Raw genomic sequence first — 17,467 nt, 5'->3', positions numbered from 1 at the left:
ACGTAAAGGGCTTGGTAGAGGGCCCAGCACAGAGACAGTGCTCGGAGTGAATGGGCCTGTTTTGCTTTTCTGATGTTCAGTGTTTGAGGAGTCTTTGAACCTGGGGGAGGGAAGGGAACACCCAAGAGGTGGGATTTGCCCCCCACCCCAGGAGCCAGTGCCAACACACACTTTAGACTCTCTGCTTCCAGTGCTGTTGGCAGTGAGGGGTTTCAGCTGATGAAAGCTGTTTCCTCTGTGCCCTACTCACCTTAGGGAGGGGAAGAGCCCCCACCCCCTTTTCTTTACAGAGCAGCTCCATGGGGGGCAAATCTGTCAGGTTCCATGGTGATGCCTAAGTGGTTTCCCGCCCACGCCCCTTGCTAGCACTATGAGTCACCATCCAGCATGGAGGTGGCAGCTGTGGGAAGGGTGTTCCCTCTCCGGCTGCAGAAATGCTGCTGCAGGATTGCTCCAGAAAGCCAAAACCAAGTCCCATGTTAAGCACAGCTACCCTTCTTATGCAACTTTTGACATTGTTCAAAACCAATGTTAATGTTTTTAACTTCTATTTGCCAAGAGCTTTAGAGAGCTGGCCCAGCCCAGACCTCATGTTCTGCTTCCAGCAGCCCAGGCTGAGGGTGGTATCTGCATTTGACAGGTGGGGAAACTGAGATGTACCTGAGGCCACAGGACTAGGAGGACATTCCCAGCCTGGCTCTCTTCACCAGTCCTCAGAACTCCCCATACTGGTTATCCTAGTTAGCTTTGGGAACCAGAGACAGAACAAAGCAGGTAAATATGATACATTTTATTCTTTCTCAAATGAAATGTAATTGTTAGCATTTATGTCCCATTGCTGGAGTGGAAGTTTGAACTCTAATTTTTGATAAAAATCTATTTCTGTCCTATGAGCTAATTAAGAATCAGCTTCAGGAGGCTATATGTTGGGGGAAAGGGAGAGTAGAAAATATTTGCATAGTCGTTCAGGGGATTTTCACTTGTTGGCTGCCTTCAGCTGGAGTCCTCTTAATGAAACACTTCTGCTGTCTTGCCCAGGCTAGAGAGAAATAGCCACAGACAAGAGTGGACAGGGCATAAAGGATTTATATCCATTTCTACCCACCTCAGTCCTGTCTAATCCTTAAACTGGCTTAATCCAAGTCTGGAAAAGCCAGACTGTACCTTTCAGTCAAAGAACCAGCAGGCTGAGTTGCATCCTGCCAGCAGTCTGGCCTGGTTGGGGTTTATGCTCTGCGTCAGGCATTGGCCACTACACATAACAGCGACCTTCTCTCCCAGAGCCACTGTGAATGTTTTCCCTTCGTCTGCACCATGACCTCACCCAGCATAGATTTCCGACTATTTAAAACTCTTCTACAACTAATTCTGTAGTTTTGGGGGTCACATTGATCCCCACCATAATCAGAAGAGTGTGTGATGTTGGTGCCCAGGCAGCCTGGGTTCCTGGAATGGACACATTAAGTCTTGACAGGCTTCCAGTAAAATGAATTTTTGTGTATCAGAACCTGTTATTCTAGTTGACTCTCACTGGAGCATTTCAGTGACTATGTGTCCTTCTGAAAGGGACTAGAGATCCATACCTCAGATTGTACTAGACTTTTTTTTTTGTAAAGAACCGCATAGAGAAAAGCATGCTTTCTGAAAACAAATAAAAATCTGATCAACAGAATGAGGATCCACAAAGGAAAAAATACGAGGAGGGACCCAAAAACCCTGGAATGTATTTATTAAAAATCGTGTATTTATTCTTACATGTTTAAACTTCAGTCACCTTCAATGTACTCTTGAGGCATTTGATGCAATACACCTATTGAAGTCGTTTTTCCACTGCTCCAAACGGTTTTGAACTTGTCAATTTTGATGCCTTTTAGTGCTCCTGCCATTTGTTTGTTTGTTTATTTGTTTGTTTCACCTTATCCACTTGGGCAACACATTTCCCTTTGAGTACTTTTTCTATCCAGGGAAACAAAAAAATTCACTTGGGGTGAGATTGAGTGAATAAGGAGGATGGGGCATGGGGATAATGTTGTTTTTGGTCAAAAACTGCTGAACACTCAGCACAGTATTAGCAGGTGCAGTTGTAAATCATTATGAAATGGGCAAATGCATTGAAAGAGTCTTCACAATTAATTCACTGAGGCCAAACCCAGCCTCTCACATCAATGCCAGTAGGAACACTGATAGAGATGGGTTCCTAGAACACTCACCCAGCAGGGGAAGCCTGTACTACAAAAGGCCTGCCCTCCAGAAGATACTTCCAGTTTCTTGGATCCCCCCTCATCAAGATATTGTTTTGTAGTTAAGTTACTTGTGAGGTGACTGAAAAGGAGACAGTCTGCAGCAAGGCAAAATGCTCTAACTTCAAAAGTGGTCCTTAGTCTTCGATAAAGTTCCATCTCTTGTCTTGTTCCATCTCTGCTATTTGTTTAAGTTCTAATTCTCAGGGAAAAAAATCATAAGTATCAGCTTCCCTTTGAAGTAAATATTTATTGCTTTCACATTGTTCACAACTCTTCAGTTGCTCATTCAAATGGGATTTCAGAAGCTCTGTTCTCTGTGGGTAGCAAGCCATAAAACACTCACTTGGGCTGAGTCCCCAGACCTGTCTTGCAATAGAAATCATTGTTGTTATGGATTCCTTGGGGCTCTTAACAGATATAACAACATAGCAGGATATTAGAAATCAGATGGGATTTGGAGTCAGACCAACATTCATTTTCTGTGTGGCCTTGAGTAAGTGACTTAACCTCTCTGAGCCATGTGGCTCCCTCCCCCAATTCCAGTGTTACCAGACAAGGTCAGTTGCCCATCCTCATGCTCCCCTATATTTGTGCTGGCTTTTGTTCAACACACTGAGCTAACATTTGCCTTGTCTATCTCTCCATTTCCCACAGGTCCCAAGAGTTCCCTGGGGGCAGAGTATTGTCATCTCTGTGCCCCAGTCCCCAGCACAGGGTCTGGCAAGGAGCAGAAGACAGGGGTTTGTGTGGATAGGAAGAAGGAAGGGGAAAAAAGATGGAGGGAGAAAGGAAAAGTAGGGGGAAATACAAACTTTAAACTCCAATGCAATTCACAGTTACATATTATAACTGTGTACTGGTCTAAGTGATAAGGCATGGTAAAAATGGTAATATTGCTGCCACATATCACTTCCTAGTTTTCAGCACTGACATTACCATCATTTTATAGTTAACACATATTGAGCACTTATTTGGACTTGTAAATCTGTTCACCCTTCCAGTGCCCTGTGAGGTAGGCACTACCATGGTCCTCCATTTGACAGGTGACAGAGCAGAGCCGAGGAGAGGATGAATCACTCACCCAAATGATACCAGCTGTGCACATGATTGGAGTCTGAATTTGAACCCAGGTCCCTAACTAAGATTCCAGAGCCAGTGCATTTAAACAGTGCACCCCCAGCACCCAGGTTGAGGCTTGACAAGTAGTTGATTTCAATAAAGAGAAGGAAGGAAGGAAGGAAGGGAGGGAGGGAGGGAGGGAGGGAATGTTCCTCCATGGTTATCCTCTCATTAGACTCTGAATCTTAGGTTTAGTTCTTTATTCTTGGCATATGTGGTGATTAAAACAAAAAGTCTAAGCTCCATTGGGCCTGGGTTCACATCTGGATTTTCCATGTCACCCTGGGAAAGTCACTTCTCTCTGAGCATCAGCTTTAGTCCCATGCAAATGGGAATAATATTAGTGCCTTCCTTTCCTGGTCTGTGTTCTCCCAGAAGCAAACCACAAGACAATAATTTAAGTGCAAGTAATTTATGTAGGAGGCACAGGAATGCTGGTAAGGGAGACAGGAAAGAAGAGATGTTTTCAAGAAAGTTAATTACCCCTGTGGGCACCTGGGGCACAATCACACTGGGGACTCTGGGAACTGAGGTGGAGCCCACAGCTCAGTGCTCCCACTCCAGGAGCAACAGCGATGAGGTAGTGATACACTGACTCCCATCAGTCATTGCCTGAGGGTTGCTGGAGTGGGAGGAGTGGTGACACTTCTCTGGAACTTGCCCACCAAAAAAGGCTCCCAGACAAAGAGGTACAGATACTGTGAAGGAAATTGCATCGTAGGGGTTAGTTAGATCTGTGGGATTATGGGCTGGGCAATAGCAGCATCTCTAAACTCTTAGCATCGCTTGAGGATTAAGTATTTCCTTAACCCACTTGGAGTATACACTCTGGCACATGTTGAGCATTCAATGAGTGGCAGCCTCAAGGAGCCCTTTTCCTCTGTGTTATACAAAACAGATGCCCTTGAGATTTGCTCCTTAGAACCCTGTCACCAATATACAGTAATGTGGTCCTACTGAGTGCCAGGGGCTGGGTTCCAGCAGTGACCGTAGCATGCAGTGTCCTGGCCATCCATCATTCCTGACCCCTCTTGTCTGACAAGAAATGAATGAGAAATGACAGACATCCCTCTGGTAATGACTGGCGCAGTGCTCAGAGTAGTGAGGACCATGGGACCTGCCTTGTCCCACCCCCTCACTTTACAGAAAGGGACTCAGCCCAGAGCACATGGCTGAGGGGGTCAGTGCCAAGACTGGATCCACATCCAGTGCTCCTCCCAACTGCCTTTGAAGTGGGTGTCACACATGTGAAGGGCATTATGTAAACCCTCCAGCTGGGGCGCCCAGTGATTATTTTTGTAACAGGGGAAACATGTTCTCTGCAAATGCCTAAACACAAATTCCCTGTGTGGTTTCCCTCCCAGCTTTGGCACAAGATAATTTTGCTTACAAGTCACTTCAGCATCTCTGGACAGGTGTCTGGGAAGTCCATGCCTGCAGCTTCCTGGGGGACAATAGTTTAGAAGTTTCATGAAACAAATGAACAAGAACAAGGACCCTCCCTGCTATGGGCCAGCTGTGTGGCCTTAGGCTACTCTCTCTTCCTCTCTAATCCCATTTCCTCATCTGTAGAATGGGGACTGTGAATGAAACAGTAGGCATGAGAGAGTTTTGGGAGACGTAAATTGCCTACATATTATAGGTAGGGGAATATTATCATTGTTGTTGATATTGTTGTTAGGAATAGTATGACCTTGGACCAGCCATTCTTCTCTCTATGAATCCTCTCTCCTTCTCCCCATTGGCTATTATGAACCCCAAAGGACAAGGAATGTAAAGGGAACCCCCAACCACCTGCAGAATACCATACACCCCAAACACCATAGAATACCTTGTCAAGTTTGGAAAAAATCATATATTCCAACTCCTTGTAATGGCAAAACTGAGGCCTGGAGAGGGGAGAAGGCTTTCCTAAGGCCACCCAGCCTCAGTGGCAGTCAACTTTGACAAATGGGCTCACCACCCACAGCTGTCCTCCACATCTTCAAAGAACTTGGCTCATACCAGTCCCCCTGCCTGCTATGCCCATATGATTGACTGGCCCAGCCAGGGAAGCCTGGGAGGGCACAGGCCTCTTGCTGCTCAGTTCCCAGCTGCAGGTGTGTTCCCTTCTGCAGCCATTCAATGTATCTGCCTCTGATTTGGTGTGTGGCAGATAGCTCAGCAGAACTGAGCCTCGGTTTCTTTACTTATAAGGACACTGAGTTTATTATTGACTCAAAGAGACCATCACACAAGTTCAGAGCACTTGCTGATAGAGGTAGCAGGTGTGGAGCATGGGAAGTAGAACTACTGGCTTTGGAAGCCACACAGCCTGATTTGGCCACCTTTAGGTGTATACCTTCAGATGTGTGGTCTTACCTCTAAGAGCCTCAGTCTCCCCATTTGTAAAATGGAGCAATAAGGTGAATAGACCATCCCTCCACAATCTGATAGGCAGGTGGCTTCATAGCAGGAGAGAATGCAGATATGGTGGCGGGGCAGGGGGAACTTTGGTGGCAGATTTCTATCTCTGGAGAGGGGAAGTGATAGAAAAGTGGGGACCCCAGGAAGGAGGAGTCCATGATAGGCCCCATGTCTGGGCCTGGCATGGATCTGTCCAAGGTGCTGCCCCTCCGTGCCCCTCCCCACCCCTAGGTAGGAGCTGAGTGGCCCTAGTTGTGCAGAGAGGTGGTGACTGGGCAAAGGGGCCTGGGAGCTGGCCCCTTTCTTCATTCTCAGTAGGTGACCCTATACAAATGGCTGTGTGGGGTCAGGCTGAAGTGGCCAAGCCCCTCCCGAGGGGGGCTTCAGTCTGAAGACTAAAGACTGGGAAGCAGGGGGCTGTCTGATGCCTCCTTCCCTCCCACTCTAGTCCTCTGGTGGAGTAAGGCTGATGGCTACCTATCAGACATTAAACTCCAGCTGAAGGGGGCAGTTGGATAAGCATTTAAGGAGAGGGAACTGTGAGGGTGCTGGAAAATGGACAAGCTGGTCTTCCTGTACTAACATGCCACATGCTAGCATGTTGTCTTACATGCATGTTTCCTCTAGAAAACAAAGGAATATAGAGAGACATTTTATAGAAAAATAAAAAACCTTAAATACCACCAATGTTGGCATATGGGGAACACTATCTTTTAATGTTATATTTTTCAACATTATATCTTTTTTATACTATAAATGTAAGTTTATTCTTGGGGTTAGGAAAATTGATATCCTAATTTTTTTTCCATTCTCTACTCTGCTTTTTTCACTCGAGGTTTTTAAGAAGTCTTCCTGGGTCATTCAAAATTATTTGGAAAAATGCTTTTTTTTAATTTTTAAATATTTTTTTATTTACTTATTTTTCAAGTACAGTTTTCTATTTCTCCCTTCCCAGCCCCCCCGCCCCGTGATCCCCACCTCCCTCCCATTTCCACCCCCCTTAGTTCTTGTCCTTGTGTCCTTCATACTTGTTCCTCCAAATCCCTCCCCCTTTTTCCCCTTAATTTCCATTCCCTCTCCCCTCTGGTCACTGTCTCTTGTTCTCTATTTCAGTGTCTTTGTTTTTATTCTGCTTGCTTGTTTGTTTTGTTGTTTAGCTTCCTGTTAAAGGTGAGATCATATGGTATTTGTCTTTCAACACCTGGCCTATTTCACTCAGCATAATGCTTTCCAGTTCCATCCATGTTGTTGCAAAGGGTAGTAGCTCCTTCTTTCTCTCTGCTGCATAGAATTCCATTGTGTATATGTACCACAATTTTTTGATCCATTCATTTACTGATGGGCACCTAGGTTGCTTCCAACTCTTGGCTATTGTAAATTGTGCTGCTATGAACATTGTGGTGCATAGGTTCTTTGAAATTGATTTTGATAGATGCGTGATATTCTATTTTATGGCTGCTCAGTAATTTACTGAAGTAGCACCTTAATATTGGGCATTAAGATTTTGTCCAAATTAGTGCCATGATTTAAAAGTAAAAACACTGTGATAAATATCTTTATGACAGAAATGTTGTTCGCATTTCCAATTATTTCTATTAGAATATGTTCTTTAAAAAATTACTAGCTCAAAGACTGCACATTTTTTCTTTTTTATGTTTTTAATATTATATTTTGACATGTGTGAAAGAAATTATGTAGCATATATGTTAGTTTAATAACACAGTGTATGTATATCATGGACCCACATCCCAACCCAAGAACCAGAATGACACCAATCATTTGCCTATTCCTGTGTGAATGTCCCCATCCCAACCTCTGCTTCTTCCCAAAGAAATGACTATCACGTGTTTATCATTTCCTTGCTTTTTCTTTCTTTAGATTGTATTTTTAGAGCAATTTTAGCTTCACAGCAAAATTGGGCAGAAAGAACATTAAATGCCCATGTGCCGTTTTTCTCAAACATTTTTATCTTGTGGGTGTATGCTTACACTGCCTATTGTTTAGTTCTGCTTTTGTGTTAGTTCTTTGAAATCACATCACACAGTCTGCAACCTTCTGAGATGCTTCTTCTAAACAACATTGCTTCTCAGACTCATCCACGTGGTGGCTGAAGCTGAAGCTGATGCATTCTCATTGCTGTATAGTATTTCCTGGCATGAAGATATCACAGTCTGTTGACTCATTCTCCTGCTGGTGGGCATGCAGGTTGTTGGCAGGGATCAGCTCTTGCAAACAGCATTGCTGGGAACATTCTTGGCCATGGTGCCGTTCACTTAGAAAAGGAACATGAGAAGGAGAACAGATTTGGGAGGGGGAGTGAATCAAGAGTGGAATATGCACAAGCTTGAGTAGAGATGTCCACAGGCCATAAACTGATTTGACTTCTGAGGAGAGCTGCAACAAGCAGCATCTTACAGGCTTACCTGAGCTAGAGTAAACCATTTCCCAAGCCTAGCTGCACAGGACAGTGATCTTGGGCCTGTGGGCACAAGTAACACCCTCTGCTCTGCTCACCTTCAGGAAGGCAAGGTTTGTAAAGAAAGCAGCTCTCCCACCTTTCAGTCTCTGTGCCATTAAATCTGAGCATCCATAAGTGTGAGGCAAGTGTCTCTGATGGGACCCAGGAGGATATTAGGTAGTATTCAAGAACAGCCCATCACCTGACAGGAAAACTAGTCCGTTTTCCGTTCTCCTTCAGTCTTCCAGGTCACATCAATGCAAAAGGCACTAGTGTATTTTTGATTACAGCCTCATACCTCCTAAATATTGGCTGAGCTCTGAGCAGAGAGTAAACCAATTTTGGGCTCAGAGGTGTAGTGGGGAAATGAGATTCACTAAATGGAAGAACATTTTGTTATATTTCTTTGTTGTGGTCATCTTTTATTTGTGGTGAGTGGTACTGGTTTTCCACTGATGGCAGTGACAGCATTTCCATTTAAAATAATGTGTTTAGGTTTTAATCAAGCAAATTATTAAGGAAAAAAACATATGATCAATTAAAGGACAGAAAATCACCATCCTAACCGTATATTCGAATGACCCAGGGATGGGAAACACTGACTTCAATTAACCATTCTCAAACTTTCTGTCTCAGGACCCTTTATATTCTTAAAAGTGATTGAGAACCCCCAAAAATTTTGCTCATGTGAATACTTTCTATATTTACCATGTTAGAATTTAAAACTGAAATTTAATATTTATTAATCCATTTAAAATATCACTAATAAACCCATATGGTAACATATACAACATATTTAATTTAAAAAGTAACTATATTTTTCAAAACAAAAAATGAGTGAGAAGAGTAATATTTTATATTTTTGCCAATTTCTGTAATGACTTAATTGAGGGCAGCTGGATTCTCATCTGCTTCTGCATTCAATCTGTTGCCATATGATGTTTTGGTTAATGTATATGAAGAAATTCCAGCCTTGCAGAGATGTGTGGTTGGAAAAGACAGAAGTATTTTAATAACCCTTTCAGATAATTGTATATATTCTTCTTTGTAGTACACCCAAATTCAACAAATGATGGTATATTAGTTTGCTATAGCTGCCTTAACAAAATACCACAGACTGGGTGGCTATAACAACAGAAACGTATTGTCTCATAGTTCTGGGGGCTTGAAGTCTGAGATCAAGACTTTCTCTGGGTTGTTTTTTCTGAGGTCTCTCTCCTTGGTTTGCAGGTGGCTGTCTTCTCACTGTGTCCTCACATGGGTTTTCCTCTGTGCGTAGACATCCCTGGTGTCTCTTTGACTGTCCGAATTTTATTTACTTATAAGGACACTGGTCAACTAGGGTCCACCTAAAATGACTCCATTTAACCTTAATTACCTCTTTAAAGATCCTGTCTCCAAACACAGTCACATTCCAGGTACTGGGTGTTTGTTCGTTAGGACTACAACATATGAATTTTAGAGGGGACACAATTCAACCCATAGCAGATAGCATCTTAAAAATCATTTGCAATAAAGAACCTGAAGGTATCTCAATGAATTTCTTGCTGTGCATTAAAATCCATTTTTTTCTTCTTACACTTCATTGAATCTGTTACCCATGCCTGCTTTTCTAACATTATTCATTGGTCATTTAGAAAATATCAGCTCACTGAATTGCACAGAGCCTTGAAATATTTGTATATTTTGTTATATAAGAGTTGTAAAAGTCACATCTGTAATCTTACCACTGACCTTGTCAGAAATGTTTTTACATGTTGGGAAGCTGTCAAACTCATGATAGCAGATACAAGTTTTCCAAAATTCTGATTTTCACTTTCAAATCTCAAATTTTATCACTGACAGCAAAAATTATCAGCTGCTTTCCTTGAAGCAATAGGCTTACTTTGCTCATTTTTGAGACAATATCTGCCAAATATCCCAGCCTGAATAACCTTCATTTGTCTATTAGTCTTTCCCTTACATAAAAAACAGTGTTTCAGAAAAACAGAGGCTAATTCAGCTCTCAATTCAACTGACAGCAAGAGAACTTTCCCTCCAACACCCATCATACTTCAGTGTACAGCAGACATGCTCTATGAATACTTCCTCTTTCATGTTTTCAAGGGTTGAGATTTAATAAAATTAATAACTTTTCCTGCTTTGCCCAGAACATTCCTAAGTGAAGCTGGCATTTTTGTACCACAACTTTATGGTGAAGAATGTGATTGCTATGGGTACCATATGGTGCCACTCCCTTTATTTGTGCTGAGGCACCAGCAGCTTTACTCACCATTGCTTCTTCACCAGCAGTGCAAATATCAGCACAGTGAAGATGGCAAATAGCATCCTAGTGTTATTAGGAAAATAATTTTGACTTCTCAGCTCCCCTGCAAGGGTGTTAGGAACCCTCAGGGGTGTGTGGACTACACATTGAGAACATCCAACCTAGATAAAAATACAGAGAAGATTTGGGGCTAGACAAAGTAGACCCTCAAAAATGACATTGGTGCCAGAGTCACAAGGCCTTGGTAATCCAGGCTCTGCCAGTGTGGAATTAAGTGGCTTTAAATAAGTTACTGCCCTTGGGGAGCCAGACACTTCACACAAAAAAATGGTGGGTGCTTCTTGACTCCCAGAGCTACGGAAGGGAGGGGATAAAGCACTGACTTGAGAGCCTCTTGTAAATGGTAATGCACGGCCAGTGGGAGGAGCCAGCAGCTGAGGGGAACCAGGCAAAGTTATGAACTTTCACTGGCTTAAGCCATTTAGGATTAGAAACAGGGCTAGGATTCCTGTATTCCCCTGAAAAGACATGAGAGGGCTAGGCCTGGAGACCCTGAAAAAGACCCAGTTGGGTTTCTGGTTTTAACAAGTTGACATCTTTGGAGCTTTACTTCAAGTCTCCAATTGCTACATTTAAAAGCCCAAATTTTCTCTTGTTTCCTATTGAGCACTCATCTGAGTCAGGTAGAAAGCTGGAATCCCATGGGAAATGAGCATTTCAGAAGATCTGATTTGATTAGCAGTGTCAAGATGATATAGATGATCTGGAGAAGTCTAGGGAACTAGGAAGCACTTGTTAAAAGTTCTTGAGGTGGACTTTTACTTCCAGGAAGATGGAGTAAAGGTACTTCTTACTCCACTTGCCAGATGCAACTAAAACTCTTGTACATTCTACATAAAACTCTAAAAGAGAGAAGACAGATCTGCCAGGGATCTCAAGACCCAAGAAACAATACGATAGTGAGTTCCTGGACTTTCTTTTTGCCTCACATATCCTAGAGTTAGAGCTGAAGAAGACAGAAATGAAAAAAAGTGCCAATGGGTAAGCAAAAAAAAATTTTTAGCCACCAACAAAATCCTGCTTTTTCTAGCTAAAGAACGAGGAAAGGGGCAACACTTTTAGACAAAAACTTCTCTACTCCAGCCAAACACCACAAAAAACATTGTGGTTCCCACCCCCACCAACAAAGATCCAGTGGAGAAACTAGACTTCCACCTTTGTCAGGCTATTATGAAGGCACCCCAAATCACCCACTGAGGCAGTGTCAGAGAAGGCCACATAGGGAGTCAGAACTTTCATTCCTCACTGGATAGTAACAAGACCTCACCCCCACAATTCATGGTTTCAGTGGAGTAGTAACAAGACACTCCTACCCTTCCCATCAAAGGAGATATCAGTGGAGTCCTCATGGGGAGCTGGAGTTCCCAACCTCCTTTCCGGTACTGAAGTAAAGTTGGAGGAAGCCAGCTGAAATAGAAGGTTTAAATAAGATCCAGAGGCTCAAAACATAATATCCCAAATGCCCAGGCTTCCAATGAAATTTACTTATACCAAGAACTAGGATAATCTCAAACTGAATGAAAAAAAAAAAAAAAAAAGACAATCAGTAGATGTCAACCTTGAGATGACAGAGATGTTATTTGTTATTTTATCTGACAGAGGTTTTAAAGCAGCCATCATAAAAATGCTTTGAGGAACAGTTATGAACACACTTGAAACAAATTAAAAAATATAAAGTCCCAGCAAAGAAATAGAAGACATAAAGAAGAACTAAATGGAAATTTTAGAACTGAAAAATGTGATAACTGAAGTTTTGTTAAAAACTCAGTGGATATGCTTAATAACAGAATGGAAGAAACAGAGGAAAGAATCATTGAAGTGGAATATGGAACAATAAGAATTATCTAATCTGAACAACAAACTAAAATAGACTAAAAAATGAGCTTGTGAGAGTATAACAAAAGATCCAATGTATGGCTCACTGAACTCCTAGAAGAAGATGAGAAAGACGGTGGAGCTGAAAAAGTATTTGAATGGCTAAAAACTTCTCAAATTTGGCAATAAATAAATAAGTCTATTTATTTCATGAAGAATAAATAGAGAATATTTATTCTTTTTACTCCAAAGAAAATAAACCCAAATTAATCCACACCAAGATACAAAATAAGTAAAATTCTCAAAGCTAAAATCAAAACTAAAATCTTTAAAGCAGTGAGAGAGAAACAACTCACTTATCAGGAGAAAACAATTTGAATGATAGTGGATTTCTCATCAGAAACCATGTAGATCAGAAGGAAGTGGCACAATTTTTTTTCAAATGCTGAAAGAAAAGAGCAGTCAAGGAAGAATTCTATATCCAGCAAAATGATTCTATAGGAATTTAGGAAAAATCAAGACATTCTCAGTTGAAAAAAAAAACTAAGAGAATTTGTTCCTACAAAATATACCCTAAAACAAGGCTAAAAGAAGTTCTACAAACAGAAAGGACATAATTTTTAAAAAGAAATCTTGAAATATCAGGAAATAAAAAAAGAATCTGGTAAGCAAAAACATGGGTAAATGCAACAGACATTCTTTCATCACTTGAGCTTTCTAAATTATGTTTGACAGTTAAAGCAAAAATTATAACACTTTTAGACATGGTTGTAAGTGTATGTAGAAAGAACAGAAAACAATAAATAAAATTGTAGACTTAAACTTTAACATATTACATTAAATCTCCAAACCAGATAGTTTCACTGGAGAATTTTACTAAATGTTTAAAAAATTAACACCAATTCTACACAATGTCTTTAAGTAAATGGAAGAGGAAGGAACACTTTCCAGTTCAATTCATGAAGTTAGCATTACCCTGACATCAAAACCAGATGAAGCAGTAGAAAAAGTAAAAATAAAAACTACAGACCAACATCCCTCATGAATATAGATGTGAAAATCTTTAACAAAATACTAGCAAATAGAATTCAACAACATATAAAAACAATTATGACTTATGACCAAACAGGGTTTATTCAAGGACTGCAAGTTTAGTTCAACATTAAAAAAATCAATTGATATAATCTAATATTCTAATGGGCTACAGAAGAAAATTGATATGACATATCCATTAACACAAGAAAAGCATTTGATAAAATTCAACACTAATTCATGATATAATGCTCAAAAAATAGGAATAGAGGACAAATTCCATTACTTAATGAAGAATATCTACAAAAAATTACATCCAACATAAATTTTAATGCTTAAAAACTAAGTGTTTTCCCTTAAAATTAGAAACAAGGCAAGGATGCTAGCTCTCACCACTTATATTCAAATAGTGCTGGAAGTACCAGCCAGAACAATAAGACAAGACAAGGCATACAGATTGGGAAGGAAGAAATAAAACTGCCCCTATTTGCAGATAATTTCAATCCCTACATAAAAAATCCCAAAGATTCTATAAAAGAGAGAAAAATCTCTTAGAAGTAATAAGTGAGTTTAAGAAGGTCACAGGATACAAAATAAAAATAGAAAAATGTGTTACATTTCTATATATAAGACTTATATGCTAAAAACTATAAAACACTAAAAAAGAAGTCAACAAATACCTAAATAAATGAAGTTACATAATGTGTTCATGGACTGGAAGACTCAGCAAAGTTAAGATGTCAGTTTTCTGCAATTTCTACCAAAATCCCAGCAATATTCTTGTAACTATAAAAGATATTATTCTGAAATATATATGGGAAAGGCAGAAGAGCTAGAATAGCTGAAACAGTTTTGATGATGAATAAATAGAAAAGAATCAGGCCACCTGATTCCAAGATATATTATACAAAAATCAAAACTGTGTGATATTGACAGAGAGATGACATATAGATCAGTGGAATGACATAGATGATCTATAACTAGAGTTACACAAATAAGCCCAACCAATTTTTAACAAAGGTACAAAAACAATTCAGGGAGGAAAGGTGATAATCTTTTAACCCGTGGTTCTGAAGCAACTGGATATCCATATGTTAAAAAACAACTATCTAAGTCTCACACCTAATACAAAAATTAACTCAAAATGGACCACTTAAATGTAAAATGTAAAACTATACCACTTTTAGTAAAAAAACATAAGAGGAAAATCTTCAGGATCTTGAGCTAGGCAAAGAGTTCTTAGACCTGACACCAAAACCATGATCCATAAAATTAAAAAATGATAAATTTAACTTCACAAAAATTAAAAGTTGTGCTCTATGAAAGACTGTTAAGAGGATGAAAAGACAAGCTATAGACTGTAGGGAAATAATTGCAAACCACAAAATCTGACAAAGTACTGGTATCTGACATATATTTTTAAAACTCTCAAAACTCAACAGTTTTAAAAAATAAAACAATCCAATTAAAAAATAGGCAAAAGTTATGAAGAAACATTTCTCCAAAGAAGATATACAGATGGCAAATGAGCACATGAAAAGATGTTGGACGTCATTAGTCATTAGAGAAATGCAAATTAAAACCACACACACACACCTATAGAATGGCTAAAATAAAAAACACCACCAAATGCTGACAAGGATTCTGAAAAACTAGATGATTCATACATTGCTGGTAGAAATGTAAAATGGTACAGCCACTTTGTAAAAATTTGAAGTTTCTTTAAAAATAAACAAAACCAACTAAACACGCAACTACCATGTGACACAAGGATTTCACTCTTGGACATTTATACAAAGTAAACAAAAACTTATACCCACATAAAATACCTGTGCATAAGTGTTTGTAGCAGCTTTAGTCATAACGGCCAAAAACTGGCTGTGAATGGTTAAACAAATATTAGTGGATGAATGGTTAAACCAACTGTGGTAAATCTATACCATGGAACAGTACTCAACAATAAAAAACAATTAGCTATTGATAGACACAACAACCTGATGAATTTGCAGAGAATTATACTGAATGAAAAAAGCTAATCCCAAAAGGTTACATATAGCATGATTCCATTTATGGAACACAATTGAAAGAACACTATTCCTGACATGGAGAACAGTTTTGTGACTGCCAGGGCTTAGGATTGAAGGTGGGAAAGAAATTAATGTGACTATAAAGCATCAATTCAAGGAAACTTGTGATAGAACAGTCCTGTATCTTCATTGTGATAGTGATTACATAAAACTACATACATGTTAAAATTGCATAAACCTATACATATATACACATACACGCAAATGCTCGTAAAAGTAGATATTATTATTTCTATCCTACAAATGGGAAAATGGAAGTTCAGGAAAGTTAAGCCACTTGGCTCAGGGCCTCTGTGTCTCTAAAGCACAAACCCATGAGCATTCAACCACACTACTTCTGCCCTTGCAGCCCACACCAGCCAGCAGGCAGAGGGCAGAGAGGCCCCATCTTGACACCCCTCCCAGCAGGTGGACTTGCTTCCCTTAGATGGAGCCTGGAAGGGAGGAGGAACCTGGCAAGTTTTGATGGGGAAAGCAGGGCTAGGTCCCCATTTGGCTGGGCCAGTTCCTAGCAGGTAGGTGAAAAGGGACACCCCTGCTTCTCTCCTATCTCCACCCCTGCCCAACTCTGGCCCCAGCCCAAGGCTAGTACATGGGGGATAGTCTACACCACTCCTCCCTTCCTACTCCTTCCTGACCCAGGTCCTCATCAAGTCACCCACCCCTAATCAATGTCATGTCCCTTTTTCAGAGCTGAACTTCATCACCCAGTCCCCAGAGCCAGCAAGACATGGGCCCCACTTTCAAAACCCTGATGCCTTTTATTTAACCGGAACACGTTGGAGGGGTGAGTTGAAGACTGGAGTTTTGCTGGGGGTGGGGTAGACCTGGGAAGAGGGCACTATTGGGTTGCTGCTGATACAAGGTCAACTGAGCAGGAAAGCTCGGTTTGACAGCAGCGACCTTTCCTCTGCCACTGTGGCAGGGAAATGTGAATTATTTATGCACCACTGTGCTGGTTTGGGAGAACTCCCCCGCATCTCTTTTTGCATTTGCATAGGGAGTTTTGCAAAGGGAGTTTGGCACGAAAACAGAGGAAGAGAACAGCATCACTTCACACAGTAAACTGTCTCAGTTCTCTCAACTGTAGAATGGAGATAATGCAGCATCTCCTTGTGAAGGCCAAGCAAAGTTGATCCATGTGAAGTACCTAGCAGAGTAACTGGAATATAGTGGGTACTCAATGAATGCTTGTTGAGTAAACAGGTGTGCTAGGTGCCTAATACAGTTTAGTTAAAGGGTAGCCCTCTCAGGCTTCCAAAGCTGGCTGATATGGCAGCTCTATGAGATTTCTCTGGCTCCTAGCTGGGATGAAGCACATCTTCCTCCATACTCCCAAAGCCCTTTCTTTGGGTCTCTGTTATTGCCTTGCTCAGTTTGCCCTGTTATATCTCTTCAAACCTCAACATCCATGCCCCACACCCTCATCCCAACTCCTGTCAAGGACCATAGCTCACACTGCTCACATTTCATCATCAGACCCAACTTATCTGCTACAAGAACATCCTCTGAGCCAGAGTACAGAGTAATTATCTCATCTGACTTCCCAGTAGGTGTTTTTAGCCCTTTCACCGAGGAGCAGACTGAGACCCAGAGTGAAGTCCCCTCCCAGCCAGGAGGTGAGAAAGCCAGGATGCAATTCCAAGATCCTGAGCTCGCTTTCTATTATTGCACCCTGCTGGGGCGAAGCAGATGAGTAACTCCAGACCAGATCAGGGAGCGAGCAGAAAGGCAGACTGGCCTGGTGTCCCTGTCCCACACCCTCAAACACCACCCAGACCTCTTGCTTTGCTGAAGTGTTTCTCGCCCCAGCACTTTGAGACTAACCCAATTGTTTCCAAACATATTACATAATTGCTCACATATTTATTTAATGCCATCTCTTGAATATTAAACAATCGATAATACAGAACAGAAACATGGGCGTTTAAACACAGCAGCTTTTGACAGGCGTGGGTTGAGGAGAGACATCTTTGTGAGC

The 17,467-nt window shown here is 41.0% G+C and overlaps 1 protein-coding gene across 5 annotated transcripts in view; it reads left to right on the top strand.

Moving 5' to 3' along the window:
- Positions 1-17,467, top strand: part of ATP2B2 (ATPase plasma membrane Ca2+ transporting 2) — a 494,651-nt gene that overhangs the window by 257,562 nt on the left and 219,622 nt on the right. For 4 of the 5 annotated variants that reach the window (XM_053668978.1, XM_053668975.1, XM_053668976.1 and 1 more), the window contains one exon: positions 16,178-16,273. The exons of the other annotated variant lie outside the window; for it this stretch is intronic. The gene's annotated coding sequence lies outside the window, so the exon portion shown is untranslated. The remainder of the gene's footprint in view (positions 1-16,177; positions 16,274-17,467) is intronic. 5 annotated transcript variants of the gene reach the window in all.

This window comes from Artibeus jamaicensis, unplaced genomic scaffold (genome assembly GCF_021234435.1).
Source record: "Artibeus jamaicensis isolate MK-2021 breed Jamaican fruit bat unplaced genomic scaffold, CSHL_Jam_final contig_519, whole genome shotgun sequence".
NCBI lineage: Eukaryota > Metazoa > Chordata > Mammalia > Chiroptera > Phyllostomidae > Artibeus > Artibeus jamaicensis.
This window is presented reverse-complemented; position numbering and strand designations above follow the sequence as displayed.